This window comes from Prionailurus viverrinus, chromosome D3, assembly GCF_022837055.1.
Source record: "Prionailurus viverrinus isolate Anna chromosome D3, UM_Priviv_1.0, whole genome shotgun sequence".
In the NCBI taxonomy this organism is placed as follows: Eukaryota; Metazoa; Chordata; class Mammalia; order Carnivora; family Felidae; genus Prionailurus; species Prionailurus viverrinus.
This window is the reverse complement of record NC_062572.1, coordinates 26,849,242-26,875,618: the sequence shown is the minus strand read 5'-3', so window position 1 is coordinate 26,875,618 and position 26,377 is coordinate 26,849,242. Positions and strand designations below refer to the sequence as shown.

At 55.1% G+C, this 26,377-nt stretch overlaps 1 long non-coding RNA gene across 1 annotated transcript; it reads left to right on the top strand.

The window, feature by feature from the left end:
• The first annotated feature begins 1,847 nt into the window (after positions 1-1,847).
• On the top strand, positions 1,848-25,930 carry LOC125149625 (uncharacterized). Its single transcript, XR_007145984.1, has 4 exons — positions 1,848-2,493; positions 19,814-19,973; positions 21,388-22,683; positions 23,727-25,930. It is a non-coding gene; the product is annotated as an uncharacterized LOC125149625 (long non-coding RNA).
• Positions 25,931-26,377: the final 447 nt, after the last annotated feature.

Below are 26,377 nucleotides of genomic sequence, written 5' to 3'. Positions count from 1 at the left end.
GAAATTTTAGAGAGGGTAATGAAGTCAGTCTCAGATTCTGAGGCTTTGCTAAGGCCTGGGATGGGGGCTGGGCCTGGCCGCCATCGTCCAACCAGATATGTCCTCGCCCAGAGCCCCCGAGACCCTGCAAGGCACTGGATGCAGGGGTCTGTACCCCTACAGCAGTGCCCGCCATAAAGGGGCAGCTGTCTGACCCTGACAGGTGTGGGTTGACTACCAGCCTCTGGGGAAGCGGCCGTCACAGCCCTGGGTTTGCATCTTGGGCTTACCAGGTTGTGGCCTCAGTTTCCTCCTCTGTTAACTGGGAACACACAAGACCCACATCTTTGCTTGTGAGAAGTGAAATGATGTATGACACGCGCCTGTCCCCATAACATGTACGAGGTATGGTAGGTGACACTGTGACAGTTGGAAACTGTTGGCATTATTCTACTTCTCTGTCCTTTTCCTTTGACACCTCCCATCACCGCCTTCATCCCCTGCCTTGGGCACACCTTCCTCATAATGATGATAAAGATAATATCGATGATACATACTATGTTGGTTCAATTCACGTGTCATAAAATTGAAATCTCACAGCAACTCCTTGACATCATTATTATTCCTTTAAAACCCATCAGAATCTTGAGGGTCATAGGCTCAGAGAGGTCAAGCAACTTCCCCAAAGCCAACCAGCCTGTAGCAGGATTGAGTTGACCGTGGACTGTGTAAGGTTTGGGGGAAAGATTAAGAGCTGATGGCATTTGTAAGTAGTAAGTCGCAATGCTCCTGTCCTCTCTTAATAGAGTTGAGAAAGTATAGCCCCTAACACTTTAGTATGAATAACTGGGAGCTTTCTAATCTATCATAGGAAAGTCTTAGGTTCCTGGGGGACAAAGCAGACCATATTTGCTGAATGAATGAAAGAATGAATGGATAGGGGAGGCTCATTAGAATTCAATGGCAGGCCTGTGAAGAACCAGCTGGAGTCCAAGCCCAGAGTGGGGCTGGCAACCCAAAAAAATGGTACCCCAGATGTGAGATGACGGCTGGAGTGACAGGCACTAATGAGACAATTTGTCAGGGGTGAGCTTGGGAGGGGAGGAAAGAGAGCATGAAATTATTTTTCATCTCTTGCCAGGAGACCAATTTTCTTAGGTTATAAAGGCAAAGGGAACTTGAATTATTGACACGATTTGGCCAGAGGTGGTGGTAAGTGCAGAATACCCATCGTCCAGAGCAGCGCAGTCAGCCGGCAGGACGGACCGCAGAGTCTGGAACAGCGGAATACAGACGGGCGTCCTCTGGGCGCAGAGAGGAGGGGAGGGGGCTGGTCCAGAGCCACACCCACAGAGCAAACACCACCCACGTCGTCGCTGCTCCCTCTTGCTTCGTCACCCGGAAGCGAGCGTGGGGCAGAGGGTGACAATACGCGCCCGGGTCCGAATCCTGGAGTTTGTCAGCCAAGGTGACCTTCCGGGAGGCCTCTTTGCCCCTCCGCGGAGAGGGGAGAGCCGTCGCTAGGGTTGGGGAGGGGGGGGACACCTGACACAAGGTCCTTCGCACCCATCACTCGTGCCCTCTCTGCCCCCTCTGGTCCATCCGTCCAGCGCTTTCTCTGGTCTGCACGCTCCTTTCACGGAGTCACGTCCCGGGGAGTAGAGACACTGCGACAACCCTTCGGGTGGAAGCTGTGAGCCAGAGAGGGAAGAGATGGCCTAGAGGGGGGTTAGGGCGAGAAGCTGAAGATCACACACACGCTGGGTGTGTTTCCCGGAGGAGGGAGCAACGGAGCGGAGAAGGGGGGGGGGGGGAGACACAGGCTTGTTCCTGCGCACCTGTGAGAAGGGAACACCTGTTCGTCACTAACAGGGACCAAAGCAGTGCCCGTGACAGTGACCCAGCCCACGCCGCGGCCCTTTGCGGAAAGGAGAAAGAAAAGCATCTGGGCGCAGAGCCAGGCCCTCACGCATCCATCGGGGCGGAGCTTCCGGCGCCAGGGGTGGGCTGACCCCCCACCTGGTCCCCGGGGGGCGGAGCCCTGTACCTGCCTGCGGGGTGGCGCACGTGGCCAGCCCTGCTTCCTGGGCCTCTGTTTACAGGGACCATAATTACAAGATTAACGGAGGCGAGATATCCTGAGGTGGGAAGGCCCTTCCTCTCCGGGTTGCGCGCCCGTGAATCTTCGGGCAACAGAGCTAGGGGAGGCAGGCCTGTGTGTCGTGACAGCTTCCCCCCAGGGATGGCAGCCGGCCTTTCACGCTTCAGGAGCCTTCAGAAGCTTCTGGGAGGAGCCCCGGGTTCAGTTTAGAGAATTACCGCTTCTCCTTTACGCATCGAATGGGCTCGGGCCACTCGGATCGCAGAGGCCAGAACGTGACCCAGGTCCGGTCAGCAATGGTCACCAGGACTGGGCCAGGGGTGGGCACCTGAGCCAGTTGGAGCCAGGAAGAGCCAGCTCTGGAACTTTGTTGGAAGCATCTGGAAAGGGAAGCTCCCTTTGTGCCGGGCTTGGTAAGTTCTGGGAGGTAAACTTGGGACTTGCCAGCAAAGCCACACTGACAGCAAAGCCAGTGTGGGGGAGAGCGGGGGTCAGAAATGGAGAGAATGAGTCCAACAGTCTGTCCTATTATGCAGGCATCCCATGTGCCTTTTACCACACGGACTGAAACACACTCTCTCCCTGCCTTTTCTTGTTCTTGTTCTTTTTTTGGTTTAAGACATTTGAGGATGGGTTTCTGTCATCGACACTCGAAAAAATCCTGAACGTTTTGACTTCTCCAAACCCCCCTCCCCCGAGGACCTCCCCGCCTCCCGACCCCCCCTCCCCCCGTTCATCCCCAGCTGGGGGGCCTTGGTGGGCTTTCTGGAAAAGTGGGTCCTTTTTCCCCCCACCCCTGTAGCTCAGAAGCTCTTGGTCCCTCTGGCTATTCCAGGCTTTAGTGACACCCATCTTTCTTGATCCCCATTTCAGGCTCCTCTCCCCTTCCCCACCACCCTCCCCCCCCCCCCGCACGCATTTTTCACCCCCTTGCTCAGATGAGAAGACTGAGGCAGAGAGCGATGCAGTGCTCAGGTTTGAGCAGAGCTGGGATTCCAACCCAGGACTCCGGCCTCAAGGTCCAGGGCTTTTCCTTATCTCCACCCCCCCCCCCCCACCTCCGTGGAGAAGCAGTGCAGCCTGATTTCTTCCTTGAGGTTTAACCAAAAGCCCTGCCCCCACCAGGCTGCCTTCTCAGGCCCCTCCCGTCTTCCAGGCTGCTGGGGGAGCGAACCTGTTCTCGCATTTCGAGAACCCTCCTCCTAAGGTCTGCGCCGCACTGCCACCTGGTGGCAGCGTGCGGGAAACACACGCTCCAAGTCGCTGTCCAAAGACCGCCGCTTTCGACCCTGGAGCAGGGAATGGAGACCGGGGCGCAAGGGACGGTTTCTGGGAAATTGAGGATCTGATATTAGATCAGGGATCCTGACGTTCCGTTTCTGTTTTCGATACCAGGCACGGCCAGGTCTGCAGAACGTGGACACTCACAAAAAGGAATTGCATTCTCTTTTTTTGCATAGGCTGCCAGGGTGCTCAGAAACCCATGTAGAGTCCCTTGGATGATTAGCCACTGGATAGAATCGTGTGTCAGGTATTTGGAAGAGGAACTTAATCCCTGATTCCATATTCTTTTCTCTGGGACTCATTTTTCAATCTTATTTTACATATAATTTTCTGGCTATGCTGAGCTTTCTAAACCACCTTAGCTCCCTCTTTTGGGGGGAGGGTGGGGGAGGGGGACAAAGCAAAGTTACGCATTCAGGAAGAGCTTGCTTACCTCGGGCAAGCTTCGGTCTCCTCCCCTGTAAAGTGAACACAAGAATATCTGCCTTGTAAGGTTTCATGTGGGTTTGAGGAGCCACTCCCTCAGTTAATACTAGTGCCTTTCCACCCCCCACCCCAACCCCAGGGCTCTTCCCTGCTTGCCTATAGCAGCCAAAGTACAGGGATCCAAAGTACAGATCACTTGGTCACCAGTCCCCCTCTGTGCTCTGCAGGCCAACTGGGTGGCCCTTTCAGAGCCTGGTGCCTGGGATGCAGCCCCTGCCTGCCTCCTGGAGGACTTCCTGGCCTCCAGAACCCCCCACCTCCTGTCTGCAGGCGCCCGTGGCATTCCCAGCTGATTTGCAGAGAGCCAAGATGCATCTCATAAATAAAGAATGTACTGTTCTGCAGACTGGCTGCGGCATGGCCACGCGGGGGTGGGAAAGTCTGGAACAGACAGGAGCCACAGGAGGCAGGGAGGATCGGACAGGGGCTGCGGGTCAGGAAGGGGACGGCGAGAGCCTGGGAAGGTGTAATGGGACCAGGGTGGGGAGGGGGCTTTAGGAGGCCGGGATCCGGATGTAGACTGTTGGGACTGCATCTTGGTTCAGACGCCCTCTAGCTGTGTTTCTTTAGCCTCAGTTTCCTTGTCTGTAACCCGGCAATGGCATCCATCCCTGGCTAGCATCAGGCCAGAACCTGGAAGCCTGTGATGCTTAGTAAGTGTTATTATTTGCTCCAAGCTTCCTTAGCGTCTTCCCCAAGACCTCTGTGTGGCTTCCACTATAGGGAGCAAGCAGAGTGGGGTGAGGACTGCATCTGTGTCTGGGGAGAGGGCCACAACCTATGGGAAAGGGGAGGAAACAGGTAGAGGTGCCCAAAGTGACAGGTGAAGACACAATCACCGCTCACAAGAGGCGGACAAGACCCCAAAAGGGGACTGCGTTTCTGCGGCCATTTCAGGGTGGGCACTTGAAATGCTTGATTGGCTTCTGAAAGAGAAGGTGACCTTTGGAAGGCAGAAGAAGCGGTGGGGGGGGGGGGAAGGGGGTGCGGGGACACTGCGGTTACACCCTCAGCTTGGCCACACTGGGAACAGAGCCCCCGGGTGAGTCATTTTCCTTGCCTGGGTGTCTATGAAATGAGTGGCCAGAACCACAGTGTTTTAAGCTTTAAGGTTTAGTTCCTCTTGGGACAGGCATGCATCGGGGGCGTCCTGTGTGTCAGACCCTATGCCAAGCCCTGGTGACGCCAATCTCACAGGCTGGTTGGGCAGTGTGTGTGTGTGTCTGTGTGTGTGTGTGTGTGTGTGTACAACAGACAAGCAAATGAAGGTATAGAATCCCAAACTGGGGTCAGTCAGGGAGTGTGTGTAGCTAATGGACTCGACTTTCGCCCGGAGGTCCGGGAAGGCTTCCCGTGACCACTGAGGCTGGGCAGGGCTGGGTCGGGAGGTGGGCGGCTGGAGGAGGAGCTTGGGGAGGGCGGAATGTGGGCAGCAGCAGGGGCCAGCCTTTCGGGTAAAGCTGGAGATCTTGCTTCCCATCCTGGGACCGGTGGGGCAGGGGCGTGGTGAGGGCAGCTTTGCATTTCAAGAGTCTTCTGGCTGGGGTGAGGGGGACAGGTTGGAGGAGCCTGCCGTGGAAGCTGGATGTCCCAGGAGGGGATGATGGGGGCTGAGACCACCGTGGCGTTGGGTGGAGTGGGCGTGACTTAGTGGAATGTTCAGGAGGATATACTGATGGGGCTGGGGGTGCACTGGATCTGGGGGTGAGGGGAGATGGCTCCCCTTAGGTGTATGGGGGAGTCCTTTGTGAAGTCTTCTTCGGGGCTTGTCTGGCTCCGCGGCATCTGCCCTTAAAGGGAAAGAGATGGGCGGGAGGGAAGGGAGGGGAGGGAGAGGAGGGCGGGGAGGCGGCTGGCTGAAGTCTGTGCCTTTCTCTGGCAGCAGCCGTGGGCTGGCCGGCTGCAGCACCTGCTGGGGCGGCCGGCCGGGAGGGCTGGGGAGCAGGTGCGGGGTGTCTGGAGGGGGTCTGTTTGCAGATGGATAACGAGAAGGGGTGGATGGAAGCAACACACCCTCTGCCCCCCTTCTCTGTTGTCTGGACAAGACAAGACAAAGAAGCCAAGACAAAGAAGCTTTGGGGAGGCAGGACACGGAGCACACAGGCGTGCCCACGGGGCACACACATGCTGGAGACAAAGGAGAGGCCCCCGGGCAGAGGCAGAGGCTGAGGCAGGCACAGGCAGAACTCAGAGCTCGGGGTGCAGAAGCAAGGAAGTCTCCCTTGACCTTGGCCAAAGCCTCCTTGGTTCCAAGCCTTGCTCTGGGGACCGTGTAGGAAGAGGTTGGGGGATACCAGTGGGCCCCAAACTTTGCCAGCCCCATCGGACTCTTTCTTAAAGGAAAATAGATTGTGGGCTGCACAAAGTCAAGGGTACGCTTTCAGGTCCCGAGGATGAGAAAGAAAGTAACTCTGAATGTGGTGTGGGGGAGCCTACGGTCATACCACTCGGAACGCGCCTGATCGCGTCTGAATGTGCTGTGGGGTTGATACTCGCCTGGACTTAGTCAATTCAATGGCATGTTTGCACACATGAGAAAGGCCAAGGGCACCTGTCGACTGGACTTGCTATTTCCATGCTCTGCAGACAGCGTTGGTGTCTGTTGAGTTCCTGAGAACCCCTTCTAATGACTTCGCAGGAATAAGACACTCCAGGCCTTGGAGTCTCTAATGGCCCTTCCAACAGAGAGAGAGAAAGAGAGAGCCAGAATTTACTGAGCCCATGACTAGGCTATGTGTTTTCCAGGCTCAGGTCACTGAATTCTCCCCACAGCCCCGTGGAAGAGGTGATTTTATCCCCATTTTACAGAAGTGAAAACTGAGGCCCAGAGGGGTGAAGTTCCTTGCCCAAAGTCATGTGGCAAGAGTGGAGATGAAATTCGAACTCAGGTCTACCTGAACACCCATGTCTTGGCTGAGGGGAAGGCAGAGAAAGGCAGCAAGACAGTCCATTGGCAGAGGTCTGGAAGTCCCTGGTGGGTTCTTCCTTACCTCTGCAGACAGCTGGAGAAAGACAGATGCCTGGTGGTAGTGTTTGGACACCTGGATGCAGCCGTGCCTGAAACCAGTGCGGCATAGCTTTGTTTCTGCTACTTGAAACTGAAAAGATCCTGAAAATAATAGTGATTGATAGTTATTCTTGTGATTTTCTTAAAAAAAATTTTTTTTAGCATTTATTTATTTAAAGATTTTTTTTTTCAACGTTTATTTATTTTTGGGACAGAGAGAGGCAGAGCATGAACGGGGGAGGGGCAGAGAGAGAGGGAGACACAGAATTGGAAACAGGCTCCAGGCTCTGAGCCATCAGCCCAGAGCCTGACATGGGGCTCGAACTCATGAACCGCGAGATCGAGACCTGGCTGAAGTCGGGCGCTTAACTGACTGCGCCACCCAGGCGCCCCTAGCATTTATTTATTTTTGAGAGACAGAGACAGAGCATGAGAGGGGAGGGGCGGAGACAGAGGGAGACGCAGAATCCGAAGCAGGATCCAGGCTCCGAGCTGTCAGCACAGGGCCTGACAAGGCGCTCAAACTCATGAACCGTGAGATCATGACCTGAGCCGAAGTCGGACGCTCAATTGACTGAGCCATCCAGGTGCCCCTTCTTGTAAATTTCTTATTCTTGGGATTTTCACTTCTCATTCCCGGGGACAGTGTCTGACACTTGATCGGCCTTTTCTCGATCTCAAAGGCTAGTTGGGTCACTTATATATACTCCCATTAGCCCCTTGACCTTCCTTCATTATGGCATTGGTCATCATGACGTCTCTTTGCAACGTGGCTTGTCTCTGCCCCAGACTAGGCCAGGCTGGCACATAGTGGGTGGAAGCTTCTCACACTGGGGAGGTTTGTGGGGCTCAGTGTGGGCTCTGCTGGGTGGGGTTGTGCGGTGGGTGGGTAACGGCAGAATGAATGGTCCACTGTCCCCTGTGGTGGATGTCCCCTGGATACCTGCCATGCCAGGCATAGCGGTCGGTGGCTTTGTACTGCGGCCCCCAGTGACTCCCTGCTGATGACTTTCTCTGGCCAAGGGCACACGTTTGGTCTGCTGCCATGGCCGCCTGGAGGTGGCGAGGGGTTGATGCGCAAGGAGCGCCCTTCAACCATGACAGGAAAGAGTTGGTGGTTGGCTACCCAGGTGTCCTTGACCTCAAGCGGGATGCTTCAGGTGTATCCTACTCCGGCTCCCAGAGAACCTCAGCAGGATGGAGTCCCAGTTGCCCATAACAGCCAGCTCATTGTTATGGACTGAATTTCGTCCCCTCCTAAATTCGTATGTTGAAGCCCGAATCCTCAACGTGACTGTCCTTGGAGATGAGGCCTTTACGGAGGTCATTAAGATTAAACGTGATCAGAAGAGTGGGGCCGTAATCAATAGGACTGAGGTCCTTATAAGAAGAGGAAGGACCTCATGCCGGTCAGAGTGGCTAAAATGAAGCAGTCAGGAGACTATAGATGCTGGAGAGGATGTGGAGAGACGGGAACCCTCTTGCACTGTTGGTGGGAATGCAAATTGGTGCAGCCACTCTGGAAAACAGTGTGGAGGTTCCTCAAAAAATGAAAAATCGATCTACCCTATGACCCAGCAACAGCACTGCTAGGAATTTACCCAAGGGATACAGGAGTGCTGATGCCTAGGGGCACTTGTACCCCAATGTTTATAGCAGCACTCTCAACAATAGCCAAATTGTGGAAAGAGCCTAAATTGTCCATCAACTGATGAATGGATAAAGAAACTGTGGTTTAGATACACAATGGAATACTACTTGGCAATGAGAAAGGATGAAATATGACCTTTTGTAGCAACATGGATGGAACTGGAGAGTGTGATGCTAAGTGAAATAAGTTATCCAGAGAAAGACAGATACCATATGTTTTTATTCTTAGGTGGATCCTGAGAAACTTAACAGAAGACCATGGGGGAGGGGAAGAAAAAAAAAAGAGGTTAGAGAGGGAGGGAGACAAACCATAAGAGACTCTTAAATACTGAGAACAAACTGAGGGTTGATGGGGGATGGGGGCGGTGATGGGCACTGAGGAGGGCACCTGCTGGGAGGAGCACTGGGTGTGGTGTGGAAACCAATTTGACAATACATTATATTTAAAAAAAAAAAAAGAAGAGGAAGAGACGGGGTTCCCATGCACAGAGAAAAGACCACGTGAGGCTTCAGCAGGAAGACAGCCACCGAGAGAGGCCTCAGGAGAAAGCAATCCTGACAGCACCTTCATCTTGCACTTCCAGCCTCCAGACAGCGAGAAGAAGAAATCTTGTTTGTAAGCCACTTCGTCTCTGGTACTTCGTCATCGCAGCCACAACACTAAGACGTTCATCGATGCACCTGTTCCGACTTTCTTCCTTTCGCTGTCCCTAACCCATGCTTCCTTGGATCAGCTCCCAAATAAACTACTTGCACTTGAATCCCTGTCTCAGGTCTTGGATAGCCCAGGCTAATACACCCGTCCGTGCCTCATCCAGTGGGGACACATTAAGGTAGCCTCGGGGGGCAGGACAGAGGTTAAGACCCTGAAGAACACGAAACTCTGGTCTTCTATGGCAACGACCCTGAACCAGTGATGTCTCTCTGGGACCGAGGCACAGATTAACCGCTGCTGTGCATGCCAGGGCAGGTGAAGGGACCCCAGAGCTACCCCAGCAAGGTGGCAGGGCCATTGTTCAGCTGGCTGTGGGGAGGGCACGATCCCTCCCCGGGGAAGGATGGGATGCGTGTGAATGCACATGGGATTTTAGAGATTCTGAGTGCTGTTTTTGGAGTCAGACAGTGGTGGGTTTGAATCTCAGCCTCCCCCCTTTCTAGCCGGCTGACCTTGGGTAAGTCACTTCCCTGTTCTGAGCCTCCCTTTCCTCATCAGATGGACACGATATCAACACTCCCTCAGAGGGCATTAGGGGGCCATGTGGATAAAGCACCTGGACCAGTGTCAAGAAAGTAGGCAAAGGGTCAAGTTCGTTGCATCTGAAGGTGATTCCAAGGGGGGTAGGCAGGAGAATGTTGTGGCTGTGGGGACTTTGTGAAAGTCACGTTCTTTTTGAATGTGAAAGCCACATACCCAAACGCTGCTCTCCTCTGCCACAAAAGGCCTCCCCCTGAATTCACGGAGCACCCCCCTCACCCCGGCTGAGAATGGCTGCCTTGATGAGTCAAAACGGAATTTTCTATCTGGGTGGGACAGGGAGTTGCTTGCTCGGGGAGCAGCTGTCAGAGAGGAGCTCCCCTGATGCCATGATGGATGCCCACAGTCTTGGTTAATAACATGGCTCGAGGGCAGACTGAATCTTTCCCCAAAGCCGTTCCTCAGGAGGTACGGCAGGTGTGGCCAGGCAGGGGGCGCTGGTGCTGGCGGTGGTGGTGGAGGGTTTGTGTGACTAGCTTAATAAGGTAAAGAAGCCCACCTTGTCACGAACTTTGGACGCCCCTGACTACGTGCATGGGGACAGTGTAAAAAGGAATGAGGCACAGAGGGGTGTATTCCCCCCGAAATTGGGATGCGAGACTCCAACAAACCCTTGCATGTGCATGTTCACAGCGGCACTGTTCACACTCGTGAAAGATGGAAGCCGTGCAAACTGGATGAGTGGGCAGCGAACTGTGCTATATTCACATGACAGAATAGTATTCAGCCATGAAAAGGGATGAAATACTGGCGCGTACTACAGCACGGATAGACCCCAAAAGCATTATGCTGAGCGGGATAAGCTGGACCTCAAAGATCACATATTGTAGGATTCTATTTATATCAAATAACCAGAATAGGGGGCGCCTGGGTGGCTCACTGGTTAAGCGTCTGGCTCTTGGTTTTGGCTCAGGACAGGATCTCTTGGTTGGTGAGATTGAGCCCCGGGGTCAGGTCTGCACTGACAGCTCGGAGCGTGCTCGGGATTCTCTCCCTCTCTCTTTGCCCCTCCCCTGCTCATGTTCTCTCTCTCTCTCTCTCAAAAATAGATACATACATACACTTAAAAAAAATAACCAGAATAGGTAAACCCATAGAGACAGAAAGCAGATTTGTGGTTGGTTGCCAGTGGGTGGGGGGGAGGGAGGATGCATAGTAAACTACTCAGTGGGGGTGGGGTATTTTAGGCTGATGAATATGTTTTGGAACTGGATAGAGGTGGTGGTTGCACATTGTGAGTGTTCTAAGCTTCTGCACAGCAAAGGAAACTGTCAACAAAACTAAAAGGCAACTTACTGAGTGGGAGAGGATATTTGCAAATGACGTTATCTGATAAAGGGTGAGTAACAAGAGTATACAAAGAACTGATACAACTCAATGCCCCCAAGCCCAAATAACCTGATTAAACATGGGCAGAAGACATGAACAGACATCTCTCGAAAGAAGACATCCAGCTGGCCAACAGTCACATGAAACGGTGCTCAACATCCCTCATCGTCAGGGAAATGCAAATCACAACCACGATGAGATACCGCTTCACACCTGTCAAAATGGCTAAAAAGCAGACACACAAGAAACAACAGGTGTGTTGGTGAGGTCGCAGAGAAAAAAGAATACTCTTGCACTGCTGGTGGGAATGCAAATGGCCACAGCCTCTGTGGAAAACAGTATGGATATTCCCCAAACAAGAGCTACCCTGCTGTCCAGCAATCGCACTGTGGGATATTTACCACCCCCCCAAACACAAAAACTCCAATTCAAAGGGAGGCAGGCACCCCTAGGTTTATTGCAGCGCTATCTACAATAGCCAAACGAGGGGCGGATAAAGTAGTGGTGTATACAATGGAATGTTGCTCAACCACAACAAAGAATGAAATCTTGCCATTTGCAACAACGTGGATGGAGCTAGAGAGTACAGTGCGAAGCGAAACAAGTCCGTCAGAGAAACAAATACCATATGATCCCGCTCATGTGGAATTTAAGACGTAAAACCAGCAAATCAAAAAGATGAAGGAAAAGGGATAGAGACAAACCAAGAAACAGACTCTTGGGCGCCTGTGTGGCTCAGTCGGTTAAGAGTCTGACTTTGGATCAGGTCACGATCTCAGAGTTCGTGGGTTTGGGCCCCGCATCAGGCTCTCTGCTGTCAGCACAGAACCCGCTTTGGATCCTCTGTCCCCCCTCTCTCTGCCCCTCCCCCACTCTGGTGCGCGCGCGCTCTCTCTCTCTCTCTCTCTCTCTCTCTCTCAAAACTAAAATCAACAAAAAATAAATTAAAAAAGAAGCAGACCCTTAACTATGGAGGACAAACTGATGGTTCCCAGCGGGTGGGTGGGGGGAGGGGATTAAAGCGTTCACTTATCACGATGAAAAAAAAAATAAGATGGAAAAAATATTTACAAGAAAAAAAATAAAGTGGTTAGTTTTATATTATGTGAAGTTCATCTCAAAAAAAAAAAAAAAAAAAGAAAAGAGGCACAGTCGGGTGCATGAGCGCTCTGTTGTACCCAGGGCACCCAGGTGCAAATGGAACCCCGGCCTCCAGGGCCACCCTCATTTAGGGATAAAGAGAAACCCGAGTCCCCTCTCCTGGCCGCATTACCAACATCAGAATTCCCCTGGCAATCTTGGGCCCCTGGCAGTGTCCTGAGCGGAAGACTATGATGCTCGCACACGTCCTCGTGGGAACAGGTGGGCTCCCTGGTCCAGGTTTAAGGAGCAAAGTTTATTCTCAAGTGGATCTCCTGAGACGTACGAGGGCGCCTCCTCCCGTTGCCAAGGCAACCACCACTCCATCAGAAGAGGCTCAGGCCATTTTCAAGAGAGGCAGGAGAGAGAACATTGACCCTTCTCTTCGGGGTTCCATCTGGTGTTCCTATCTGCTCGCGGGCTCTTGGGGCCCACGTTAGCTTTGTAAATGTCACCTGGAAGACTGGAGCTCCTGGCAAGACAACGCAAGAATGACACGTGCCACCCTGGGCTGTGCTCTGCAGCGTCCTGGGTCTCCCCACAGGATAAGGTGAGAGTCCGGGGTACATCGACGGGGGGACAGGAAGGATGCAGGACCTAGCTATCAAACCAGTGGTGAATCCCAAAGGAGGGGGTTAAGAGTGACCCGAGCTTGCAGGTTGAAGAAGGCAAGCGTGGGTTTCTAACCCTCCCTGGGAAAATGAGGGTTTCTGCTCACCACAGAGGCACTCACAAGATGGACAAAAAGAGGGCAAAGGACCAAATGAACCCCCAGGAGAGCTGGTTTGGGCCACCCACGATAAAGAAATGTGCCGGTGTTAGAGAACTGGGGCAGAGGACAGCCAGGCGGGTTCAAGGTGGTTTTGGTGACTGCTGGACGGGGTGGGGTCTGGCCCCTCCTTACTCAGTTTATGGCTTGCCCTGAATCCACCGGAGTTAGACGTGGTCTCCTCACAGGGAGCCCCCAGTAGCTTCTCAGGATTACTTCCTTTGCCTATCCCCCTCCCCCCACCCCCGTCCTTTCTCACAATGCTCTCCTTGAAAGGATATCTCTACGATGAAAGAGACTTGGAAATTGGATCACTGGCTCATTATTGCTCATCTTGAAGAAGCCCCAGGGGAAAGGGGAAGTGTTGAAAATCTAGGAGCAGGCAAAGTGCCTTGACTTCTTATCCAAATGGATATTGGAAATGATAGGCTGAGATTTTGACAGCAGATTACGAAACAGGTGGCTTGAGAATACTTAAAAAACCAAAAAACACAAAACAAAAACCGTCTTCCATTTTGTTTGTGGTCTGTTGATCCGGGGGAAAGTCCTTGACAATAGTCTGGGCAGTGGTGTGACCACACCCCATCTTGCCTGTTTTCTAGATGGTCCACGTGAGTCTCACTTCTCGGGCAGGATGGCTAGCTCTGCTGGGGGAGGGGTGGGTAGCTGGGACCTCCCCTGGGGTCTTTAGGGGTCCTGCAATGTCTTTGCACTGGGCACATTGGACAAATGCTATAGGTTTGTTGAATGGGATTTAGATTTCCTGAAGACCAAAGCGGGGGTTCCTGGAAGGAGATACGCAATGTGGAAAACAGCCAGTAAACCTAGAACTTTTTTTTTTTTTTTTAATGTTTACTTATTTTTTAAGAGACGGAGATACAGAGTGTGAGTGGGGAAGGGGCAGAGAGAGAGAGAGAGAGAGGGAGATACAGAATCCAGAGCATGCTCCAGGCTCTGAAGTTGTCAGCACAGAGCCGTGAGATCCTGACCACCAGCCGTGAGATCCTGACCTGACTGGAAGTCGGACCCTTCACTGAGCCACCCAGGTGCCCCAAACCTAGAACCTTTTAGAGCAGTAAGTTCAAATGCTGCCTGGGTCCCTTACCGTGGCTGTGGGGGGCTCTTATAGCTTCTCCGGGTCTTAATGTCCTTATCTGAGCAATGAAGATGATAAATGATATACACAGAAGTGTAAAAATTAGGCAGATGTCAGAGCCCTATCACAGCAAGAATTACGTTTTGAGCCTTTGTTAAGCGGCAGGCATGTGCTAAGCATCCCTTCTCTTCCTATGCCTTTCCACACTTAACCCACATAACCCCATGAGGTGGGTTCCATTATTATGTCCACTTTGTGAACTAGGAAACCGAGTCTCAGGAATGGTGTGTCCAAGGCCATCTGTTAAGGGACACGGACAAAGCTGAAATTGAAACCCAGGACAGGCTGGCTAAAGAAATCCCTGGAATGATCCAGCACAGTGGTTCCCAAGCCCGACCGTGCATCAGAGTCCCCCGGAAGGCTTGTTAAAATACGTATCTCTGGGCCCCACCCCAGAGTTTTCCACCCAGTAGCACTGGGGCGAGGCCCTAGAATTTGAGTTTCTAGCAAGTTCCCAAGTGATGTTTATGCGGCGGGTCTAGGACCACTTTCTGGCGTCACTGCTCTGCAGAAGAGTAGCTACTAAGCAGAGGGCCGTTCAAAACATAAAAGACCAAACCTATGAAAGCGGTTACGCCAAGGGGCGCAGTGGCACGCACAAGGGCGGGAAGCCCGAGGCACGGGTTCGAATCTTGACTCTGCCATAAGCGCGTGCCCATCTCAGCAGGGTTAATTGCGAGGCATCCTCTGAGGCCACGCGGGGGAAGCATCCTGGTGCTCCAGGACCAGCGTCCCGGGTCCTGTGATCGCGCCGGGCTCCGGGCTTGGCTCCCGGGCCCGCGGTCGCGCGCCCCTCTCCATCCGCGCGCGCTCGGCGGCCCGAGTCCAGCCGGGCAAGCGTTGCCATGGCAGCGCCGCGGGCGGGGATGCGGGAGGCCGGGCTCGCCCTTTTGTGCCGCGGGGGCGGCGGCGCGCTCCCCCCACCCACCCTCGCGGGCTCGGACCCCCGGGCGGGGGCGGGGGGAAGGCTGCGGGGGGTTGCGGAGGCGGGGGGGGGGGGGAGGCGCGAGCGGGGCGCCGGGGCGCGGGCCGGGGGTGGGGCGCCGCCGCCCGCCAGCCGCTCCCGCATTAAAATTTCATGGGCGCTGCAGCAGCTACAAAGACGACGCCGGCTGCGCTCGGGGGACCAGAGGGAGGGAGGCTGCGGACGAGTGCGGGGAGGAGTTTGCGATGGGAGGCGCTTGCAGGGGCTCCCCCAGTTCTGCGCGGTGAGCCCGGGCACAAAGAACCCTCTGCACTCGCGCCGCAGGACCGCGGAGCCGAGGTAAGCCGCCGCCCCGCGCTCGCAGCCCTGCCTCCCTAAGCGTCCTGCTCCCGCGCCGGGAACAGCCGAATTCCCCGAGGTCGGGTCGAGGGTGGGTCCCAGGGTCCCAGGCAGGGTTCAGGGGGATGGCAAAGGCTGCCCGAAGTGCCCCTCGTCTGCGGGATGAACGGCTTCTGCCGCCCGCACTTGTCCTGGGTGGGGCTTGGGGGACCGAGAGGAAGGATGCGCCGGGACTCTAGCGCGGGTGGGGGTCTTGCAGTCCCCATCCGAGGGCGAACAAAGACCCTCCCCACCCCCCCACCCTCCCGCGGCCAGCCAGGGAGCGGGGGACCCTGGACCTTCCGGGCCCACCAGGTTAGCAGCTAACTGGCCAAGCCTCGGACAGAGCCCGCAGGGGCTCGGAGCTGGGGGTGGGGGCGGGGTGCTTGGGCCCCTCTTCCCTCCTGCCGAGCCCACCGCCCAGAGCCCGCCCCTGCCCCATCGGTGGGACTCCGCTTCCAGCTGCGCGGCGTGCTGGGTGGGTCCAGGGGGATGCGGAAGGCAGGAGAAGAATTGTTCCTTGAGAAGAATAATGCCAACGACAAAGATAATGATAATACATCAGTTCACAGCGAGCTTACTTTACGCCAGCCTCTGCTTTGCCCGCATTACCACAACAGTCCCACGAGCAGGTGAGAACCCCATTTTAAAGATGAGGACGCTGAGATCCGGAGAGGGTTAGGTACGCGTCCAAGGTCACGCAGCCAGTGATCTTGCGATCCGGGTATGCAGGAGTCCAAAAGCCCATGTCCAATCCCCAGACAGGTCTGGGGAGCCCTCAGCCCTCACTAGCCCCCTTTCCACGTCTCCTCTCCAGTACCCTCTAGACAGGCTGGAAATCCAAGAGGGGGGGGTGCGCCAGATCTCCGGCCCTGGGCTGGAGAAATTGCTTCTGGGACTCTGCAGGGAGAGGCCTGGGGCGGTGGCGGGGCGGGGGTGGGGGGGACGGGGTGCGGCGGCTGGATTCCCTACCCTCATCCCGGGCTCCAGACCAGCGGCCGCCGCGCGCAGATTGCTGGCGCGCACAACCCACTGCAGGGCCGCCGCGGGGAAAACGCCCCCACCTGCTGCTGGGGGGGAGGGGGCAGGGGAGCGAGGCCGTAGTGCGGGGAGGGGGAGGGGAGGGGAGGGGAGGGGAGAGAAAGGCGAGAAACCGTGCGGGAAGAGGCTTTGCTTTTCTCGGTGCCAACCCCAGACGCATCGCTAACGCGGGCACCTGGGAGCTTAGCGATCGCCTGGGTTCGGTGGGGGTCGGGCGGGGTTGGGGGGGGGTGGAGGTGGGGATGACGGGGAAACCTGAGGACAGCGGTTCTCAGACTTCAGGGGCGTCGCTTCACATATGCAGATGTCCGTGCCACGTGGCCAGGGGATGAGTCAGCAGGACTGGGGTGGGGCTGGGCATCTGGATGTTTACTCAGACCCCTCCTCCCCCTCATCCAGCAGGTGGCCAGACCATCGGTTGAGGGAACAGTACCCCAGACCTCTCTCCCTTCTCCTCCCCCCCCCCCCCCCCCCCGCCCCCTCAGCGCAGAAACATGTCGCAGTCCTGGCAAAATGGTTTCCTCTGGGACACTTTACCAGTGCCTGGCTTCGGGTGGCATTGAACTCATCTTACGCTGACTCCGATTAATTTCCCGTTGAAAGAATTCTACGGGTAGCATCCCCTATGCCCCTCCGCACCGGCCTGTTATTATTTGACCACCCTGGCCACCGAGAAAGGTTCAGAAACGCACCCTGCATCCTTCTTGCTGCATTTTGGGGTCTGTCCCCCCACTCTTTCACGGAGGAGAGAGCTGGTCTTCAGAGTACCCCCCTCAAAGGAACCATAACTCCTTACGCGAGCTTTAGAAGAGCCACCCTCTGTGCCCGCATTAAAAGCGAGAATTTTATAATTTTTGGTGATTTGTAAAGGGAATCAAGAAGTTTAACAAAATGGATGATAATTGTAGAAGGTTGGAAAAGACAAACGTGTTCTACTCACATCCCCTACTGTTGGACCCGCCAGGCGTTTCCACTTCTTTCCTTTCCTCTCCTTCCTTCCTTCCTTCCTTCCTTCCTTTTTCTTTCTTTCTTTTTTTTTTTTAACTTCATTTTTTAAGTCCCCTTCTCTGGATCTGATCTGTGCTTCTGCTCAGGACAGGATTATGCTCTTTGAATTTATCACCCATCCAGAGGGTGTGGTGTGGTGGAAAGAGAAGGGGTTGAGAGTTACACCGCGTGAATCCTTCTCCCCACCTACTTTTTAGGTCAGCTTCAGCCAGGAAGCCATTTCCCTCCTCTGAGCCCCAGTCCCCTCATCCGTAGAGTGGGAATCAGAATCCCTGCCTTCAAAGACCGTCGTGAGGCTGTGAGGCAGTATGTGTAAAAGTGCCTGCAGCCTGTAGGTGTTGAATAAAGATATTACTGCTTAGTCTGCCCACTGTGTACCTGCTGGGGACACTTACGTGGCCCCTGAATCTTGCGTTGACACCCAGTTATTTGCTTTTATTTGTGTTGCGGCTGCTGGTTCCTCTCCTGGGTGACTCTTGGGCTGTTTGAGTTGGGCGGGGGGAGGGTGTTTCTGGAGCCCTGGGTCCATTGTGCAAGTTCAATGGGCTGGTGAATAACTTATAGGCTAGCCCTTTGTTCCCAAGGGGATCCTTCCTCTTGTCTCTGAGGCCTGGCTCATCTGTCAGCTGGAGGTCTGTGGAACAATAGCCAGAGAGACCCAGGGGCAGAGGCAAAGGGCAGCTGAGAGCGACATCTGTCTCTGTATTCCTCTCCAGACTGATCAGATCAGATGAAACAGGTGTCCCCTCCCCCCTTGTGGTCTGGGTGGGGCCCTGTGGAAGCTGGATGAGTCATGGAGGGGAGGGGGAGTCGGAGTCAGTGTGTACTCCAAGGGATGGACTAGATAACCAGCGCCTCGACAATTTAGTGGCCATTTACCAGGGGTCTTGCTGGGCGCTGCCTCCTGGAGACCCCGCGAAAAGCCTGGGAACTGGGCATGACGGATGAGCACTTGAGGCTCAGAGAGGTGGAGTGACGAGCTCCAGATCACACAGCCAGATGGAAGGAGAGTCAGGACTGGCCCCTGGGTCTCGGCTGACCCTGAAACGTGTGTTTATAACTACTCCACCTCCTCTCCTAAGTGTCAGCCTAATCAGTTGCCTCTCGAAGCCACTGGAATGAAATGACCCGAGACGGTGTAGCGATCATGGACCAGGTACCCCCCAGTAGTGCTGTCCATGGTGTTGCGGTTCACACATACCTCCCTCCGGCCTTTCCCCATATAATCCCCACCCCGTATTTGAACGCAAGCCTTCTGCCGCTTTGGGGTTCAACAAGCCTGTTGAGAATCCAGCTGCACTCCTTCCCAGCTGGGTGATGTTGGAGAAAGGCACTTGACTCCGAACCTCAGTTTCCTCGTCTGTAAAATGGGGACAGTGAAACCCAGTTTATTCTTTCGGCAGGCAGGAAACTAACATTTAGTTTAACCTAACCTGTAAACTAACATTTAGTTTATCATCTTTCTCCTTCTTTGGCTCTTCCCTCCCTCCCCCCTCCCCCCAGCAGCTCAGGGGCTCCCTTGTTTGAGGAAGAGTTGAAATTCGAATTTCGGAGCTCCTCTTTTGTGTATGCCCTGCTTGCATCTGTCCAGAAGCCGGGCTTTCTGCTGCTCCACAGACGCCTCTGTTTCCCTCGGTGCGTCTCCTGCGCATCTCGTTATTCCTGGGAGGTTCCTGCTGTTTTGTCGGTACTCACTCATCCAGAGCAATTTAGGCCAACATCTCCCCGTATGCCAGCTCTCCGAGCAGCTATTTTATTCCAGAGTCAGGGAAAAAAAAAAAAAAAAGCCCAAATCCAGAGGGACCCTAAAATGCAACCAAATGCAGATTTCCCTGGCAGCTGTTTCTCCGTTACCAGGAACGGCACAGAGTTTAGGGGGAAAAAATAACCCACCGATGGTGTTAATGAGCCGTGTGTGCAAAGGGAGTACTAACAGCATAAGAAAATAATAGAATGCGTGCTAACAGGTAAGTATTTATCGTCCCAGGTAATCCTCACGGCGGCCTTGTAAGGTGGGCACCATTATTATCTCCATTTTGTGGATGAGAAGACAGGCCCAGAGGGGTGATGCACTTCCCCAGTGCGGCCCAGCAGGATGGAACCCCGGGCCGGGAAGCCCTTGTCCTGTCCAATGCATCACGATGGTTTGCTACCACAATACCTCCCAGTTTCTGTTTTGCTTCTGATCTGAGGAGATCAGTTTTGGTAAATGCTGCGCTTTTAGAACAGGACCCTGGCATCTATTTTCCAACATACTTGTGGGTGCATATTTATTCCCCTACCCTCCTCTCTCTCTCTCTGACAGCTGGGGGCACCTCCCTGCCCACCCATGTGGCTCCAGACGTGTCTACGTGCCTACCATGACCCTGACCGCATCAAAGGAGTAACCAAGGTGACCCTGGGATATTAGACACCGGCTTCATGCTATGAAGTCCATCTGTGTGGAAAGCCCCAGAATCTCAGAGGTAGGAGGGACCTCTAGAATCTTCTGGGGCCCAACCCCTGCAATCAAAGCTTCCCTGGTGGGGCCCCTGACCTTGGCTTGAAGTGGGGGGTTGTGTGGGCCAGCGGGAGCTGAGACACCGGGGCCCTGGGGCCCACCATGGGAGAATCGGGCTCTTCTCGATTTTTATTCTCTGTGGTTACCTCTCAAGGAGTATTGAAAAACTAGCATTATTGGATTACAATTTCCATACAATAAAACGCACCCATTTAAAGCCTGTATCTCAATGTGTTTTGCCAAACGTAGACACTTGTGTAACCATCACTACAATCAACATCTGGAACATTCTCATCACCCCAAAATGTTCCCCTGTGTCCCTTCCCTGTATGTCAATCCCCTCGCAGCCCCAGCCCCAGCCCCAGCCCCAGGGAACAACCGATCCACTTTCTAGGCCTGTAAACTTGACTTGTTTTCTCTAAAGTTCCATTAATATGGAATCTTTGGTGTTCGGCCTTCTTTTGCTCAGGGTAAGGTTTTTGGAGGGTGAGGTTTTGAGTTCATACTTGTTACTGTATGGATCAGTAATTCAGTCCTTTTTTGGGTCTGACCTTATGGAGACGTGGCTTAAATGGCATAGAACTCACCTCAGGTGCACAGTTCGACGATTTTTCGTAAATTTACCAAGTGGAGCAGCCCCTGTTGTCAACCTGTTTTGGGCTATTTCCGTTGCCCCTGTAAGTTTCCCCCACACCCCCTTACTAACGTCTGCCGTCCCACTTTGGATTCCAGACGACCACAAGTCTACTCTCTGTCTCTGTAAGTTTGTCTGTTCTGGACATTTCATAAAAATGGAGCCAACCAGCACGTGGTCTCTTGTGCGTGGCTTTTTTCACAACGTGGTATGTTTTCAAGGTTTGTAGTGCGTAGCAGTCATTTGTTCCTGTCGACTGATGAGTAGATTTCATTATAAGAATGTATGAGCGTTCATTTATCCTTCCACCAAGATGGGGTTTTGACTTGATCTGTGTTACCTACCTGGGGTATACGCACCCCCACCCCGGGAGGCATATCATGCCGCGGGATAGAGATGGCCCGTATTTCTGGGACATCAGCATTAGGCAAATATTTGAGTACATGGTGAAAATGGTTTTTGGAGCACTCACGGCGTGCCAGGCACTGGCTAAACCTCTGAGGATAATTCATGTTGAGTCACACATCGGGTGCGTGGGGTTGGGGAGCCATGGTCTCACCTGGTTCATCTCACCTTCACGCCCTCGCCTTCCTTTCTGCCCTCCTGGCGAGCTTTCGGCTTGACCCAGGGGCTGAAGTTTCCCTTGAAACCTTCATTGCCATGTTGACATCAGGGTCCGCAGGGCCAGGGGAAGGGCCTCTGTGTCAAGCGATGCTCCCTTGAGCAGCCTGGGGTCTATTTACAGCATCCAGCAAGCTCCTGGGAGAGAGGGAAGAGAAGGGGAGGAGAGAGAAGGGGATTTCCGGATTCTTCCTGAACATTCGTGACCACCCTGGGCAGCAGCCTGACAGATAAGTATTCCAACTTACCAGTTGCCCCCCCTGCCCTCTCTAGGTCCGTGCATGAAAGCGTAGAATCTCTCACGATCCTGTGGGAGGGAAATTGGCGAGGCCACTTTTCAACCTCTCCGCGTCACAGACCAAGCCCTTGTCCCCATTATATGGGGCCCCAGACAGGGGCGTTTCCACTCCGCTTTTTGGCACGGAAGCCAGCATTTTGTCAGTTCCGCCATGAGGACCTTCTGTAGGCTGGAGTTTGGCGACCTCCTCTTGAGTCCCCGTCGATCTGGTGTCAGAAGGAGTCAGAAGGAGACTGGGGACTCTGGGCGGCTCTTCTCAGTTCTGGCCCTTTGTCATCATATTTGTGAGACTTGGCCAGGGCCCCCTTTACCTGGCAGTTGGGCGGGGAGGCCGACACTGTGATGATGGGCCACGTTCTCCTCTCCGGGTCTGGACCCGTGTCCCGAGTCTCAGGTGCCTGTAGAGAGTGCTGGGCGCACACTGAGCGGTCCCCTGACTCTCCCGGCACGGGTCTGCCAGCTGATGAAGATAGCTTAGCTGTCACCAGGAGCAAAACCCGGGACATGATTCTGGGTCAGGGTTAGCAGGCTGACGGGGACAGATGGGGGCAGAAAAATAACTGAGGGTGAGCTGTAGCCCCCCCCCCCCCACATTTCCTGTCCACTGCCTCAAACTGTGGGTTAGTATTGTGCACTCTGAGTGAACGCAGGGCTGGAAGGATCCCAAGGCTGAGAGAGAGAGAGAGAGAGAGAGAGAGAGGCAGGCTTCCCATGGCTACACGAGATGGCAGAGCTGAATCTGACCTCTGGATCCCTGACTCTGGTCCCTGCCTCCACTCGGCTGTTGCCAAGCTGACCTTGCCTTACTTTGTCCTGGGTCCCCTTCTGCTGTTGCTGGGGAACAGGGAGGTGGGTGAAGGAGCCCCCCCCCCCTTATCCCGAGGACATTCTGGGGTGGGAGGAAGGGAGGTGGAAGGGGGATGTGCCTGGGCCCAGCCTCCCTGGCTCTGGGGGCCTTCTCGTTAGCAGAGAGTTCTGGCCAGTTCGGGCGTGGAGAGGGGGCCTGGGTGCAGTTTCCTCCTGCAGCGTGGTGGGCTTTTTTGTCTTCCAGGATGGGATCTACACGGAGAAGGAGCGGGGAGCTGGGCCTGGGCTGCCAACATGTTGTCTGGGTGCAGCCAGGTAAGCCTGGGTAGGCATGGGGGGAAGGAGGTTGCACTGAAGTTAGTTTTATGGGGGACGATTGTCCCCCTAGCCAGGCCCCTCCCCAGACCCAGGGTCCTGCCAGAACACTCGTGCTCATGAGCAGAAGGCCCAGGAGCCGGGTGGCTGGAAGGCTTGCTCTGGGTGGGGGCATGTGGGGCCCAATCAAGACCACTATGGGCGCGTTATGGCAGATTTCAGTACGTTCCTTCATTCAGTATAAACACGGACTGAGCATCATCTCCAGGCTAGACCCCGGGAATCCAGACCCTCACCCTCTCAGACCTTCCCTGAGAAGGTTCCACCCTCTCAGACCTTCACACAAGAACATGCTTTATCACGGTCTCGGCGAGGGAGTGAGCTCCCCGTCCAGGGAGGTGTGTGTGTGTGTGTGTGTGTGTGTGTGTGTGTACTGGGGGAGGGTGGTACAGGAGTTCTGTCAGTGGAATGTTGTAAAGGGAATCCCAGCCTCCTGGGGACCTTGAAGGCTCTTTCTGCCCACCTGAACCCTTGTCCTTTTTCTACCCATGATGCCCTTGGCCTTGCTCTGGGCTCCTACTATTGCTTTTCTGTTCCCTGAGCCAGTCCTGCCAGGGTAGGGAAACTCTATTCCTGAGTTTTTCCTAAAAGTCAACAGTGCCTACGGGGTGCCTGGGTGGCTCAGTCAGTTGAGCCTCCGACTTCGGCTCAGGTCATGATCTCGAAGTTCGTGAGTTCGAGCCCTGCGTCAGGCTCTGTGCTGACAGCTCAGAGCTTGGAGCCTGCTTCAGATTCTGTGTCTCCCTCTCTCTCTGCCCCTCCCCTGCTTGCTCTCTCTCTCACTCTCAAAAGTAAATAAACATTAAAAAAAACCCCAAAAGTCATCAGTGTCTAAAACCCCTACCCCCACCCTGTCTAGGGAGGCTGGGGGGGTCTCTAAAGGTGCACCCCCCACCCCACTCAGATGTGGGATTATGTTGAGGGATGCGGGGTGCGGGGGATAGAGGCCGTGCTCACACCCTAACTCGCTGCATTTCCCCCAGGTGGCTCAGCCCGGCCCCGTCTCCAGGACTCCTGCCTGGTCTTCCCTTTGGAGCCCTGGTGACTCTGGACTTTGGCCACAGTGACGCAGGGAGCAGCCTTTGGTGGTTTTCTCGGACTCTGGACAAGTCCCCAAAGCCGTCATCCTTCCACTGAGATAAAGGCCCCTCCTGGCTGGCGCCCGGCTGAGGACAGGCCGTAGCTCCGGAGGACAGCCCGAGGGAGGGGTGTGAGGGAGCCTGGCTGCCCACTGCCCCTCTGTGTCCCACCTGGACCCCGCCTGTTGGGGCGCCCGTTGCCGTCTGGGCCTGGAGGCTGCTTCTCGACCCCATGCCGACTCGATTCCTATCTGTGGCCCTGCCGGTGGCCAGCCGGAGCCCCGCCTGGGCCAGGGCCCCACTGACTGCACCCTTGCCACAGCTGGACGCTACAGGATGGTGCAGGGACACAGGGATGGGCGTCGGGGTGGAGCTGCAGGGAGGACAGACGGCTTTGTGGGCTCCGTCAGCTGGAGTCCGTCTTGCGTCCTTTGCCTTGAGTGGTTCTCATTTTTGTGGGTGCTCTTTGGATGAGGCTTTTCTGCGCTTCTCCTCTGCCTCACGGTCGCAGGGAGGAGGCAGGCAGGGTCTGGGAGGAGCCCGGGCCTCCCCCCCAGTGTTGTTGAGGTCTTGGAGGGGGGCAGTTGGAGGGGCAGAAGGTGCCCGATCCTGAAAGGGGAGGGTTTGCAAGAGATGAGGAAGCCCAGGCCAGGAGGGAGACGACAAACTGAGCCTTATTCCCACCGTCCAAAGGGCCCGGGCTGGATCCAGCCTTGTCCCCAGGCTTGAGGGGTCGGGTCAGCCCGGCCTGCTGACAGACCCCCTGTTTGCTGTTGCACTCGTCTTTCATTCTGTCCTGGGGGGGGGGGGGGCAAAGGCAGGCAGGGCGGGCCGCACGCACATGTGGCGCCCCCCCCGTCAAAGGCTTACCTCCATAAGCATCTCTCCATTCTCCCCTCGTTCTGGCCCCTCTGGAGGGGACGGTCTGGTGCCTGCACAGGAGGGGCCCGTGGCCTTCCATAGGCAAGCTTCAAAGCTGGGAGGGCTTTTCCCGGGGTGGAGAGGGGGCCTGTGTTAGCTCGAGCCCCTGTGACAGAATAGCGCAGCCTGGGCGGGGCGGGGCTCAAACAGCAGAAATGTGTTTTCTTATAGTAGTGGCAGCTGGAAAGCCAAGATCAAGGTGCCAGGGTTGGCTTATCCTGAGGCCTCTCTCCTCGGCTTGCAGATGGCCACCTTCTCGCTGTGTCCTCACGTGGCCTTTTCTCTGTGCACATGTACGGGGTGGGTGGGGGGGAGCGGAGTGAGGCGGAGGGACAGATGTGGTGTCACTTCCTCTTTTTATAAGGAGGCCGGTCCTATCTTATTAGGGTCCCATGCTTATGGCCTCGTTGAACCTTAATGTCCTCGGTAAAAGCCCCATCTCCAAATATGGCCACACTGGGGGTAGCCATATGGCTTCAACCTACGGATTTGGGGAGGGGGACACGATCCAGTCCATACAGGTAGTCACGGCAAATGTGGAAAGCGGGAGCCATCTTCCTTCCGGCATCCCCAGCGCCGCGGGGTGGGGAGCGGGGGGCATAAAGAGCAGAGGAACGGGGAGTAGGGACAGAGTGCAAGGGGCACCAGGCTGGATGGTCCCCGTGCCTTGGGGACAAACGGAACTGGCTGGACCAGGGCAGCGAGAGGGAGTCCCAGGAGAAGGAGGGCCTTGGAAGAGCCTGGGCTTTGGAGCCCGAGGCTGCATCTCTGCCACTTAACCTTGGGCACGTGACCTCATCTCTGTGAGTCCGATGTCCACTCTGAAACAGCAGCCATCTGTTCAGCTGGGGGGGGGGGGGGGGTGGCGTGTGGGGAGGGTTCAGTGTAGGCCCCTGCCTGCCCAGGGCTGGGCTCCTGGCTGGTTGCTCACGATACACTCCCATCGCTTTCGGGGTTTAGATTTAGGGCTTGTGGAGTTTTGGTGCCCTGGAGGTGCCAACCCAGCATCTTCTGACCCAGAAGCACTTCCGTCTGACTAGCCCTTCCCCTGCCGTCCATCTCGAATCAGCTTGGGGAAGTGGCTGCACTGCATGGCCTTCGGAGTAGCTCCGAATGCCTCCCGGGGTATCCTCTTATCAGGATTGAGCACCTACTCTGGGCCTTTTTCTGTGCTGGTCACTTGCAGCAGCGGGGAGGTGGGGGTGGGGTGGGATATAGGTGAAGCTCTGGCCGTGATTGAAACCTTCAGGATTGCACGGCCACGCAATTGGAATTGGGAGAATTGGAGAACGGGGCAGAGAACAGTCCACTGAGGCACGGGTTCTGAGTGCTTGGGGGGATGGGGGTGGGAGTAAGATGCCAGAATGACTTGCACAGACTTCCCAGCAAGGCTGAACCAACCAGGGCCTTGGAGGATGAGAAAGATGTGGCTCAGCTGACAGGTTCCAGGTCCCTGGAAGGGATTCCCAAAGTCAGTCCTAGGAGATCCCATTGCTCTCTCTCTCCCTGTCTCTCTCTCTCTCTCTCTTTTTTAAAGTGAGTTCAAGTGCAACAGGTTTCTAGAATGCAGGACTTATCAGAGCCTTGCAAGCGCTGATGGGAATTGTGAGTCCTCAAGGGCAGACAGGACTCTG